Raw genomic sequence first — 12,321 nt, 5'->3', positions numbered from 1 at the left:
ATGTAGACGAAGTGTTGAAAGTGAAAGAAAAATGGCCTCATTATATTTTATATCATCAGATTATTCTGACTAATGCATTAAAGGTGCATTCTGTAGCTTTGGGAAATACATTTTAATAGGAGGAGAAGGATCTTCATGACAGATGGACACCACCTTTGTGATTTTCGACGCAGGAATTAAATCGCTAGAAATAAAAGCTAACGTTACTTACTACACAGTTACTAAACACGTTTCCTATAAACTGATCAATGTATAAGATGTAAAGTTAAAGTTTGTAACTAAAGTCAGCCTGTAAAGACGGACTAGTGAGTAGATGAGTCTCCTGTTCACTGTGATGACGTTTAATGTCCGCGTCAACCTCTGCAGTCTCATTTAGACGCTTGTTAGCAACCACTGTTTTTAAGACACATAAGAGCTTTATAATTAAACTGTGGGACATTTAATGATGTATTTTATGTTGCAGAACAAAACGTGTAAATACATTAAGCCTGTGGAGTGCAAAAAAAACAAACTTGCACCACTCTACTGGATAAATTAGACTTAAATAATGTTTCAGGATACACATTAACTTTCAAACATACACACAATAGTGAATAGAGATAAAGCAGGTTTGCATCCAGTCTACTGAAAACCATTTCGCAGGAGGAACGCCACCCAAATCACATCTTTTAATTCATACATTTCATTGGCCTGCTAGCTGTGAGCTCTGTGGAAAGCGATGTCAGTGAGTTGGTCCACCTCTTTGGTCCTGACTGAAATATCTCAATCACTGCAGGATGGATCGAACTTTTACAGACATTCATGGTTCATGGACGATGAATCTTTCCCCTTAAAAGCAAAAACCGTGGTTGTTTCTATTGATCTCATGGAGGAAAGAATGCAGATAATCTTATTTAAAAATGACAATGCAGCCAAAAATGTATTTCTGTTAAAGAAATTCTTGCTTTGAAATATTCACTTATTTGCCGTCTTGTCTGTTTCTCACGGCGTTACCAGTGACCTCTGACTGGTCAAACTAAAGCAGAAGCAATCAGATTCTTCTTTGAGTCCTTTGGGATGTGATATTAAAGCTGTGACGCACTCTGAGGGGTTGAGGATTCTTCATCCTCCATCTCATCCTTTATCATCTAAACCTTTGTTGTGCATTAGGTCTTATTATTAAGGTGTCCAGTTGTCAGTGAATAGTGTGAATCAGATTTGTTCTCACCCCTCTGAGGGACCAGCCGTCAGGAGGGAGAAGAGAGAAGGAGGACGTCTTCTTCTGCAGCTTCGACCTGAAGATGAGAGAGGAGAAGATTAGTTCATCAGCGTTCGCTCCTCCTTCAAGCAGAGACTTGAGAAGAACAAATCCTTTAAGGTGTATAAATCCTACAGAGGGAGGCAAAACGCTGCAGTGAGCAAACAAGCTAATCTCTCACATGTGTGGACCTGCTGCTGATGTTACGTTTGAGTTTGACCAGAGCGCCCCCTGCTGGTGTCTTTGGGTCCGTGCATGTAAACGGAGTCTGAAAGTTTATTTTTATTTCAAAGATTTCTTGGACATCAGGGCAGAGAGCGAGGCAGACGGAGGGGAAACACACAAAGACAAAGACAAAGACACAGACAGAGGTCAAAAATATCTGAGGTCATAATCGCCGTTCAGCCCAGAAACATTACATCATCATCATCACACACACCCTGGTCTGAGAACAGCTGGTACAGACAGACACACAGAGACGTCCTGGAGCCGGCTGCACCAACTCTTCACAATGTAGAGATTAGCTATGTCTAAATATTTACACACAGGGCTGTATAAAGTAGCTAAACGTCATACATGAGTAAAAGTAAAATGTATCTGTTAAAATACTACTTGTAAACTGAGACTATGAGACGAACGATTATCAGCCTGATCGATTATCGGTCCAATATTCAGCATTTTTCTCATTCTCAGACAGTGTTTGATTCATTTAATTGCTGATTAAATAATTTACTTCTGCTACTCGAGCTCTGATGCAGCATTTAATCTGCAAAGTAACTTGTAACTAAAGTTATCAAGTCAATGTAGTGGAGTAAAAGTACAAGATTCAAGATTCAAGATGTTTTATTGTCACTCCAGTTGCACAAGTACTAATGAAATGTATATAATAATAATAATAATAATAATAATAAAGAAAAACAAAGATGGAGTATGCAGAATAATAATGTGCACAGCAGGGATAAGGTGCATGTATATATACTATCTCTACATGCATGTACATGAGACACAAATATAATTACAGAATATAAAGGCAACAAGGGTGTACTGTTGGTGGGCAAAGATAATAAGTGTAAAATAAAGCAAAACAGTAGAAAAACAGCAATAAAAGTGATCAAGTGTACTGATATTGATTGACTGAAGGTGCAGCAGTAAGATAAATGGTGTACGGAGCACAAAAGACGCTAAATATTATATAATAAATCATAAAATGGCATGTGGCCCTCCCTCTGCGGCGCCATCTTACACCAGATGACTTGAGTCACATGTCTGCATTACACTATTAATGTAGAATAAATGACCAAACACCATCTTAATCAGATACTATTCGTTAATCTCTCATAATCATTAACTTCCCAATCAACCTTAAAGCACCGTGAGTTTCCACATGAACACGCCCGGATTGACAAAGAATCGTTTTGAAAGGTTTAATATATGATTTGGACCAAAATGCTCATTTCGAAGGTTATATTACAGCTCGTGGTGCAACAGTATCTCATAACTCTAACTGTTTATGTGGATGTTTCCTAGCAACGGATGTACACATTACTCAGGTCATTACTATCTGAAACATTCCTGCAGTGTTACTAAACTAACCTGATTCAGTGAGTCAGGAGTCTGAAACTAGAAAGCTGCTGAGAACTGAGGAAGGAGCTGGTGAGGGATTTACGAACAGCTGCTGCAACCCAGTCCTGCTCTGTTTCCTGCCCTCAGTCACCTCACCTACAATAGGAAACACACACACACACACACACAGATTCACACACACACACACACACACACACACCAACACACACACCTAACGACCTCTGCAGAGTTCAACGTGCTATAGGGTAATTTGAGTCCACTCTATAGAGGATTACACAAGAAAATGTTCGACAAGAGTGTTCAGTTTCACTTGCTAACACAAGCTAACACATGCTAACACAAGCTAACACAAGCTAACACATGCTAACACAAGCTAACACATGCCGTGGATGGTATTTTATCAACAAACCCAATACCAAACAAAAACCTGTTCTGCATTTCTGATCTGATCAAAGCTCCTCTGTTCTCCCTGTGTGTGCATGTGTGTGTGTGTGTGTGTGTGTGTGTGTACGTGTGTGTGTGTGTGTGTGTGTGTGTGTGTGTACATTACAAGTTTAAATATGTGTGTGTTTAAGTGTGTGAGTCATTCGTTCCTGGGAGTTGCAGTGCTTTTTCCAATAGCACAAATCATCCCACCCTGGATGCACACACACACACACACACACACACACACACACACACACACATATATAATCCAGATCAGAGGTGTGTTTGGCTGCAGGCTCTCTCTCTCTTTTCTCGTTGAATCTTTACCCCCTCATCTGTTTTTAATCTCTCTCTGTCTTACTCTCTCTCTCTTTGTGTGTGTGTGTGTGTGTGTGTGTGTGTGTGTGTGTGTGTGTGTGTGTGTGTGTGTGTTACTCTCAGCAAACATTCAGTGTTCAGTCTCTACACTAAACTCTGTTTTGGTGTTCAGACTGAGAAGTTCTTACCAGGAGCCCAACTTTAGTGAAACTGCACACATTGTTGCAGAGACTCTGACTGGGACACAGAGTGAAGACATGTGATTAAGACATGTGATAATGTAGTAACGACTAGTGAGTGGACTTGGGTCAGAACATGAATATGTGGACAAGGGTCGCAGCTTGTCTCTAGTTTTCAAACCCCATAAAAAGACCAAATACAAGAATGAATTTTTCTGTGTATCAACGTCTGATACGTCTTGTTCCTCTGTGCCATAGAGCTCCATTGTTGTCCAAAAACTACTAAAAACACATCATGAGTCACTCTGTTGCGCTGGGTAACATGTTGCTTCATCACCATGAACACACACACTGAAGTTTATTTTGAATCAATCCCCACACACACCTTCCTGCTGCTGGAAATACTCACCACACGCACCAAATGTGGATTAATCCACTGCAGAAAATAGTCCCCAACAAACAGGAAGTAGTCACTAACGCTGGCTAGCTTACATTATACGGCCATATGCTGGACAGAGCCTGCAGAAGTCAGCCATTTTTTTTTTTTTTTCTTGGCGACTACCAAGACTGACGAAACACAGATACCACATGATACCAACAGCGTCACAAACCGTGTTAGAAGCCGGAACCAACACTCAGAATTCTTACACAGCGATAAACAAAACAATCATTTTGGACCCGACAAACATTTTAAAATTATTCATTCACAGTCATAGAAGTGTTTTTAAGGAAAAGAGATACTTTATTCTGCACCTTTCTACAAGCTCGACAATAAACAAGTGCTTAATAAAATGTTTATAAAGCATTTTATCGTTTGTTAACGGTGAAATAACTGTTAACTAAAGTTTAATTAACTGTAAATTTATCATTTATTATTGATGGTTATGTTTGTTAGGATACCAAATCAAAAAGTTTTGTCTGGCTTTTGTCAAAAGCAAACTTTCATGTGCTGATGTGTTCAAAAGCTCCCTAACAAGCGAGTAACTGGACCTCGGGTGGAGCGTGTTCTGTTCAGTTATTCTGTGATTTTGATGTAAAACACCAACAGAACTCAGAAACGTATGTGATGGGTCCCATGTTAGCTACATCTTATCTTCCAGGCAGGTGGGCCGACAACATTTCCTGCCGTGGAAAAAGCTGAACACGATGTGATGACATCGTTGAGGAAACAGCAGAGGAAACACTGACCCTCGTTGACTCAGCTGATCTCGGGTCAGACCTACAAGTCTCAGCTCAGAGCTGAACCTGCTCCATCGAACACAAGTATGATCAAGACTATTACTCACTATAATATCATTTATATTCTAATTTGCCATTTAATTTTCTAAAAGCGTTTCACACGTAGATTTAGTGCTCATGTATTTGGCCTTGTGTCTTTTAACTTGTCTGTATAACATCTTATGTTATTTGTACAAGCACTTTGTAACCTTGTAAAGAAAGGTGATATACATAAAGATTATAAAGTCACTGAAGTTAGCATGCTAACCAGCTAGCACGTAATGGTCCAAAGCTCCTGTGCAAGTGGTTTAAGCACCAACTCTTCCCCCGGTGCTCTGAGTTCACAGACTGGACCGCTACCTGCACGTCTAACTGAGCTAACTAGCTAATGGCGGCTACAGTTAGCAGCAATCCGTAGTTAAAACCGGTTCTTTTCTTTAATATAATATTCTTAAATGTCGCACCTTTAAAAAGACGAGCAATCATTGAGTCAGACTGTGTTTCGGTGCCACCTGTCATCAGATAACAACGTGAGAACAATGTAAAACGTGAACATGTGGAGATATTCTGGTTTACGTGCTGTTCCTCTGATGTTTCTCTGCACTTCCTCTCGCTCTTCTCTATTTTTTTGTCTACGTGGTGGACTAAGAGATTATTTTGACCAAACCACAGCTGATGATTGTTGGAACAACGGAAAAACTAACCAAGATGGTTTTGTTGAGTCTTATTTTTGGGGTTTGAATGAAGTGTGTTTTACCATAATGAAATGATTGTTTCTGTAAATGGAGGCTGGTGGATTTGGTGAGAGCGACATCGTGGCTGTTTCTGGTTAAACAAAGTGAATTTTACTACTTTTTTTACTAAAAACAAGCACTTCTAGTCGACGTGATTTGACGGTTAAAGTTTCCAACAAACATTACGTTGCAGCTTGTGTCGCAGACCGACTGCAAAACTTTTACCTTGTAGTCATTTGCACACCAACATATGTACCAACACAGAGTCCAGGTTTAAAAATAAAATCAGAATTCCCCTTTAATTAAAGATCTGAATACGTCCTCCACCACAGATCATAAGCGATCGCTGCTGGCTGGTTTCAATTACACCACACTGTACTTTCACATCCTTTTCAAGAACCTGTCATCATTAATTTTAGTGCTTTGAGGCTGAATAATTTCCACTTTCACACGGATTAACTACATCTGTCGGAGGCTTTGACTGTCAACCGTCATTTAAACAAACATCTCTGCTTCCGCTCTGAGTCGAAATCTGTTCAGTTCACACAAATCAGCTGCAAAAAATAAACAAAAAATAACTTTTATGTTCAGTTTCCTGTTGAGACAAAATTGTAACCCTCTGGGCTGCTGCTGACATTTGATCAGAACTGTTAATCAGCACTCACTCACACACACACACACACACACACACACACACACACACACACACACACAAACACACACACACACACCTCCAGGAACCAGCAGGGCGGCATAATAACGTGATGATTAGTGACAGAACAAAGCAGCAGAACAAACGTCACCTGAACAACGTTTTTATTGTCCGTCCGCAGCGGCTGAACCACATTCCTCCTCAAGTCACCTCACAGCTTCATTTCCTCCACTGTTATTATGACTGTACATCACATCCACACGGGGACACGCTGATTCAGCTTTGACTGCAAATGTTGGGAGATTATTCTGTTCCTCACAAATTCAGAGCAACACTGATCAGTATCTTTGTATCAACAAGGAATCAAATGACCTAGTTTTGGTTTCTATCACATTTTCTGTACGTTGTTTTTCCCCAGCAGCAACAGCTGGCAGCTCTTTTCATCAAACAAGCTCTGACAAACCCACTGAAGACAAAAAAGTCTGAGATTCGCTGATAAAAGAAAGTGAAGCATTTAGCAGCTGAAGAGACACATATTCCCCCGAACGAGTGCAGATGATGACTGTTTTGTCGCCTCAAAGTCGCATAAAAAGCTGCACTTGAACCCACCGCAGAGACTACAGCCGACACAGAACTAGCTGGTACGTCGTGTTCCCACGTGATGGGAAATAACTCTCTGTACCACCAGGGGAAGGTGGTCTGTATTCATCGTGCAAACAGGCAAACTGACAGATGCAGGACTGCGGATGTACAAAAAATGTTATGATAAAACAGTGTTTTCACTCCACTCTCGCTAATATAGCCACTTCTAACCAAGAACACGTCGGATAAAAAAGTTGCAGGCCAAAAATAAGGAGTAACCGCACCAGAGGCGTGCCTTCCTTTTTCAGTTTCTCTTCCGCAGCACTGATCTGTGTAGCTGAAGAGCCAATCATACTGACCTGCCTTGCCGGCGAGCTCTGTAGCCAACAGAAAAGGATCGACTAACAGCAACCGAGCAGGACACACCGCAACAATCACGGCCACAGACCATAATACTCTGTTTCCTGGATGATGAGTTAGCTTAAATGTCTTGTTCTGACTGTGATATCTATGTTGTGTTGTTTAATGTACCGTTTTGCACATACAAGCAAAGACAATTGACTATTTTCTGTTCTACTCCATTCATTAACATTAACAACCAACGAGGTGATCATACGTTTGGGCTGTGTCGGCCATCTTGTTACTGATCTGCAACTATTTTTTCTAATTAATTAATTGTTTTGGTCACTTTTACACCAAAATGCCAAATATTTGGTGGTTCCAGCTTCTCAAACGTGACATAAACCCACGAGTGTCATCAATAGAATTGCTGTCCGAGCCTGACGGGAGCTGTAGCTGTCACATGTTGACAGGATAATCATCGTCTTTATCTCAGCTTTTACTATCAAGTGCAGCAGCTATCTGTTGACTTACAGCGTGGCCGGAGAAACCACAGGAACACATTTTAATGCTTTGCCACTGAGAAACAGATGATCAGACTCCACATGAGCCGACTCTGATCATCACTGTCCGCTCTGAACGCACAGATCCTTGATCTTTGATCTCTGATAAAAATCTGCAGTCATGCATTTGACAATCAGCCGTCTGAGGACGCTGAAACGTGAGAATTACTGAACACGCGTGTGCTCGTGTGTTATGTAACTGATTAATTACATTTTAACACACAAAGCCTGCAGGCAGGTAGCATATCTTTATTTTAAAGCAGTGTTTGTCAGTCTGATCTGTGGAGAGCTTCTTTTTTAAATATATATTAATAACACACTTAGTACAGAAAACTGTGTGTTTGAAGAGTTAACACATGTAAAAACTTGTGTCTGAGTCTTTCTGAGTGTCAGTTGAGCTCTGCAGACATGTTTCTACTGCTGCTCATAATGTTGTAGTCCTGTACTAGTGTTATGCTTTCTACTACTGTACTACAGCCTGTAGATAAAGTACACAGTATTATACGTTTACTCCAGTCCTGAACTGAAGTATAACTTTGAGTGTACTTTCAATGCTTTCATTCAATGCTCCTTTATACTTTGACTCAGTACAATAGAGGTGGTCAGGCACGTGCAGAGAAAGGCGCTAAGGGTTGTTGTTTTGTTTCAGTTTTGGGGGATAAAGCTCATGGCCCTTATTAAGAAGAAGAATATAACACCGGCATTACATGACATTACATTACGTAACATTACGCAACTAATGTATTCAATCCTTCTCAATGGCAGCGTGGTTGACTAGTTAAAGGAGCACTATGTATGAAAACGACGAGTTTGTTTTTTTAGACAGAAAATCAGTTAAAGTTACACAATGTAAGTTTAAAAGCGGTCGTAGCGGCCGCGGTTCTGTTAAACAGTTTGGGTAAATTGTAGGAAGTTGTTTCTTTGGCTGTTTTGCTGCTTTGGAGAGAAAAACATCCTTTGCGATACATTTTTTTAATTTTTAAAGGAGCACTCTGTAGTTTTTGGGAACGAAATTTTAATCCTGTTCTACTTTGTTTATACGTGGCGGACCCTGCCACCTCTCTATCTTCAAACAGTGATCTGGGGACCTTATTTTCCTCTGAGAACAGCTTGTTTACTCACATATGGAAACAAATAAACACGCCTGAGTTTGTATTATCACCTCATGAATATCGTAAATATAAAAATTCTGAAAAAAACTACATAGTGCCCCTTTAACGCAAAAAAACATCAAACATGTTCTGGTTCCAGCTGGTTAAATGTGCGGATCTGCTGCTTTGCCTTTGTCATTTATGAAGCTAAATGAGAAAGAGAAGCAGAAAGTAACCGGATCACCTTCAGCTCTGAGCCCCTCGCCTCTCTAAAGGTGTCTGCACAGCCCCTGCTAACAAATAAACATTATTTTCCACACCAAGCTGCCATGATGGCAAACTGTTTACAGAAGACTGTGTGTGTGTGTGTGTGTGTGTGTGTGTGTGTGTGTGTGTGTGTGTGTGTGTGTGTGTGCAGACTATAAGTCACTCTCAGGCAAACTTGTGACTCACAGGGCAGCAATAAAACCCTCTTTTCTTTCTTTCTCTGCCCTCCACTCTTCTCTCTCTCTTTAGTAAACAGTGTGTTTCAGGGTCTCTCTACCACACTGACCAGACTTTAACTTGTCCACACCAAGTTTTTATAGTCCAGCAGACAGACAGACAGACAGACAGACAGGCAGGCAGGCAGACAGACAGACAGGCAGGCAGGCAGACAGGCGGTGGAGGAGTTAACTCCCTGTCTGTCCTCCTCACATTCTTCATCTCTCACAGAAAAAAAAACGCCCATTATTCTCAGTCTAAAAGTCTTTTTCTTCACAACAAACGCGAGTGAACTGAAGTTTTTCCGCCGCAGCTGCTCACCTTGAGCCCCGCTGACATCCATCACCTGCCTGCATCGGGCTGCAGCTCCTCCCAACGACCCGCAACAGATCCACAATCAGCTGCTCGACCAAACAACAAACACTCAACAGCAAACGTGTCCGTCCTTCTGTCGCGTTTCCGGTCCGGTCCGGTCCAAACCAACTTTTTTCTTCCTCCGAAAATGAGTCAAAACTTCAGTCCGAAGACTGAGCCGAACAACAAACCGCGAGACGCTGTGATTTCAGTGAAAATCCTCCTCTCATCTCACAGACAAGCTGCAGAAAGAGGCAGGCATCGCTCTTCCGGGGGGCACCTTCAAAATAAGAGCCACTGAGCTCATTGGTCACTTGGTCCTAAATTTTTTTCCTCAAGTCAAAGTAGCAACATTAAACTGTAAAGTAAAACTGAATAACATATTTTCACTGAAGAAAAATTCTTAAAAATCTTAGCAATAAAATGTACTTTAAGTATCTGAAAGTAAAAGTACCGATAATTCACAAAAAATACCCCTCAAGTCTGAAGCGACTGTATCAAACCACATCTGATTATATTAATACTTTAATATCACCAGCCTCACAGGCCTACTTAGTTATTACTTCCTTACTGGCCGACTGTATATACACGTCCTTATGCCTTCACATAGCCATAGATATTTATACTACTGTGCTTTGTGTCTTCACATCATGCTTCCAGCTGTTTATTCTGCATATAAGATCTCACTATAGTCATTACTTGTACCGTCGCTTCTTCTTCATACTGTATAAATCTTAGTGTCAGTGTTGTAAAAAGTAAAAATATAGATAAGTAAACTTCACTTTGTCAAATGTGAAAGTCCCCCAAGCAAGTAGTCCTTCAGTAAGAGTCCTCAAAGTATCTGATATCAAATGTATTTAAGGATCAAAAGTACTAGTAAATGTAAATTATACATATATTCACATGTATGTATACAGTATAGTCTGAATTCTAATAAAAATGAAATTATTCAAGAATGCACTACTTTGCTTCTGCAATCTGCATTGTAAGTAAAGTTACACATAAATGTAGTGAAGTAAAAAGTATATTTGCCTCAAAGTGAAATGGAAGTATAAAGGAGCAGAAAATGGAAATACTCAAGTAAAGTACAAGTGCCTCAAAATTATACAGTAGTACAGTACTTGAGTAAATGTACATCACTACTACACTTTACTGCTTTTTGTATTTCTTGTAAATGAAACTGACCTTTAATGAAGATATTTACTTATTAAATATTCAACTTAAATAGAATCTATTATGATATTTTCAATTCTAGCGGTGACACAATATCTGAGTTTGGGAAACCAGAAATATTGTTATTACTGTAATTTACTTTGAGTCAAATGATTCTGATTTTCATTTTACAATAGAAGTTCTTAAAGGTTAACTGTCCACTCAAATGCAGCCATAAAAGTCTCAATTACCTTTAAAAAAGCTAACACAAGCTTGATTTAAATCAGGAACTTTCTGTTCACAGAGTAAATGAACAAGGTAAAATGCCGCCTTTCATTAATTAACAGTTTTTAATATCAGAGCTATGGCACAAAAAGAACTAATGTTCAAGGCCCGACACAAAAATAAACAATTACATGAAAAATATTAGCAGATTATTAGATAATGGATTGATTATTAGTTGCAGCCAGACACCTAACCGTGAGAAGGCTTATGCTTTTATTTTGAAGGTAGACCAGTGCTGGCTGTCTGTCTGTGAGTTTTAGAGGCTGCTGTTGTTTTAAGCTTTGAGGCTTCACAGATCACAAACTATAGAGCTGTCTGCTGGTTTTTATGTCACTGAAGTCTGTGTGTGTGTGTGTGTGTGTGTGTGTGTGTTTTACTATAAGAAACTAAAACTTGTTAGTCAGCTTGAAGTGAATTACAGATTATAACCAGTCGTAAAGCAATTTAAATACTTTGCGACTGATGGAGTATTTGTACTCGAGTATTTATCCTTCTTGTTACCAGATACAGTCATTTCTGTGACAGCTTCATAACGTAGTCTGAATAAAAAGCACGCATGAGTTCATTTTACCTCATATTGTGCTTTTTCTATTTTGGCAATCTGGTTTAACTGCAAAAACTGTGCTTATAATTGAATCATAAACTGCAAACAGTCAAAGATTGAACAAAAAGATTAGAAGAGAAATGTTTTATTAGATGGATTTAACTATTTCCTGCATTTAGGTACTATAAAACAGTACATTCCTAGAAAATGAGAGAAAGAAATATAAACAAAAGTCTAACTATACAAAACCGAAGCAGAACAGACATTTCCAGGTTAAAATAAAAATAATATTTACAAGTAGGAAATGCTGAATCTTCCCTTCCATCAAACTCAAACCCGCAGATGAACCAGAAGTCGCCGCTCAGCGTTCAGCAGCAGCTCAACATTTGTGTCAGAAAATGTATAAAACTTTAAACACAGTTTGGTATAAAAGAACAAAACGACGGCAGCTGCTGATCCCGAAGAATCAATAACTGACAGACATTGTGTCCCTCTACACGTGTCGGATATGAGACATGATCATCGGATCAATATTTGAAGCGTATGGAAGCCCATTTGAGCCAGAAGAAAAAAGGATTAC

This window comes from Pagrus major, chromosome 6 (genome assembly GCF_040436345.1).
Source record: "Pagrus major chromosome 6, Pma_NU_1.0".
Taxonomy (NCBI): domain Eukaryota; kingdom Metazoa; phylum Chordata; class Actinopteri; order Spariformes; family Sparidae; genus Pagrus; species Pagrus major.
Note: the sequence above shows the minus strand (reverse complement) of the source record.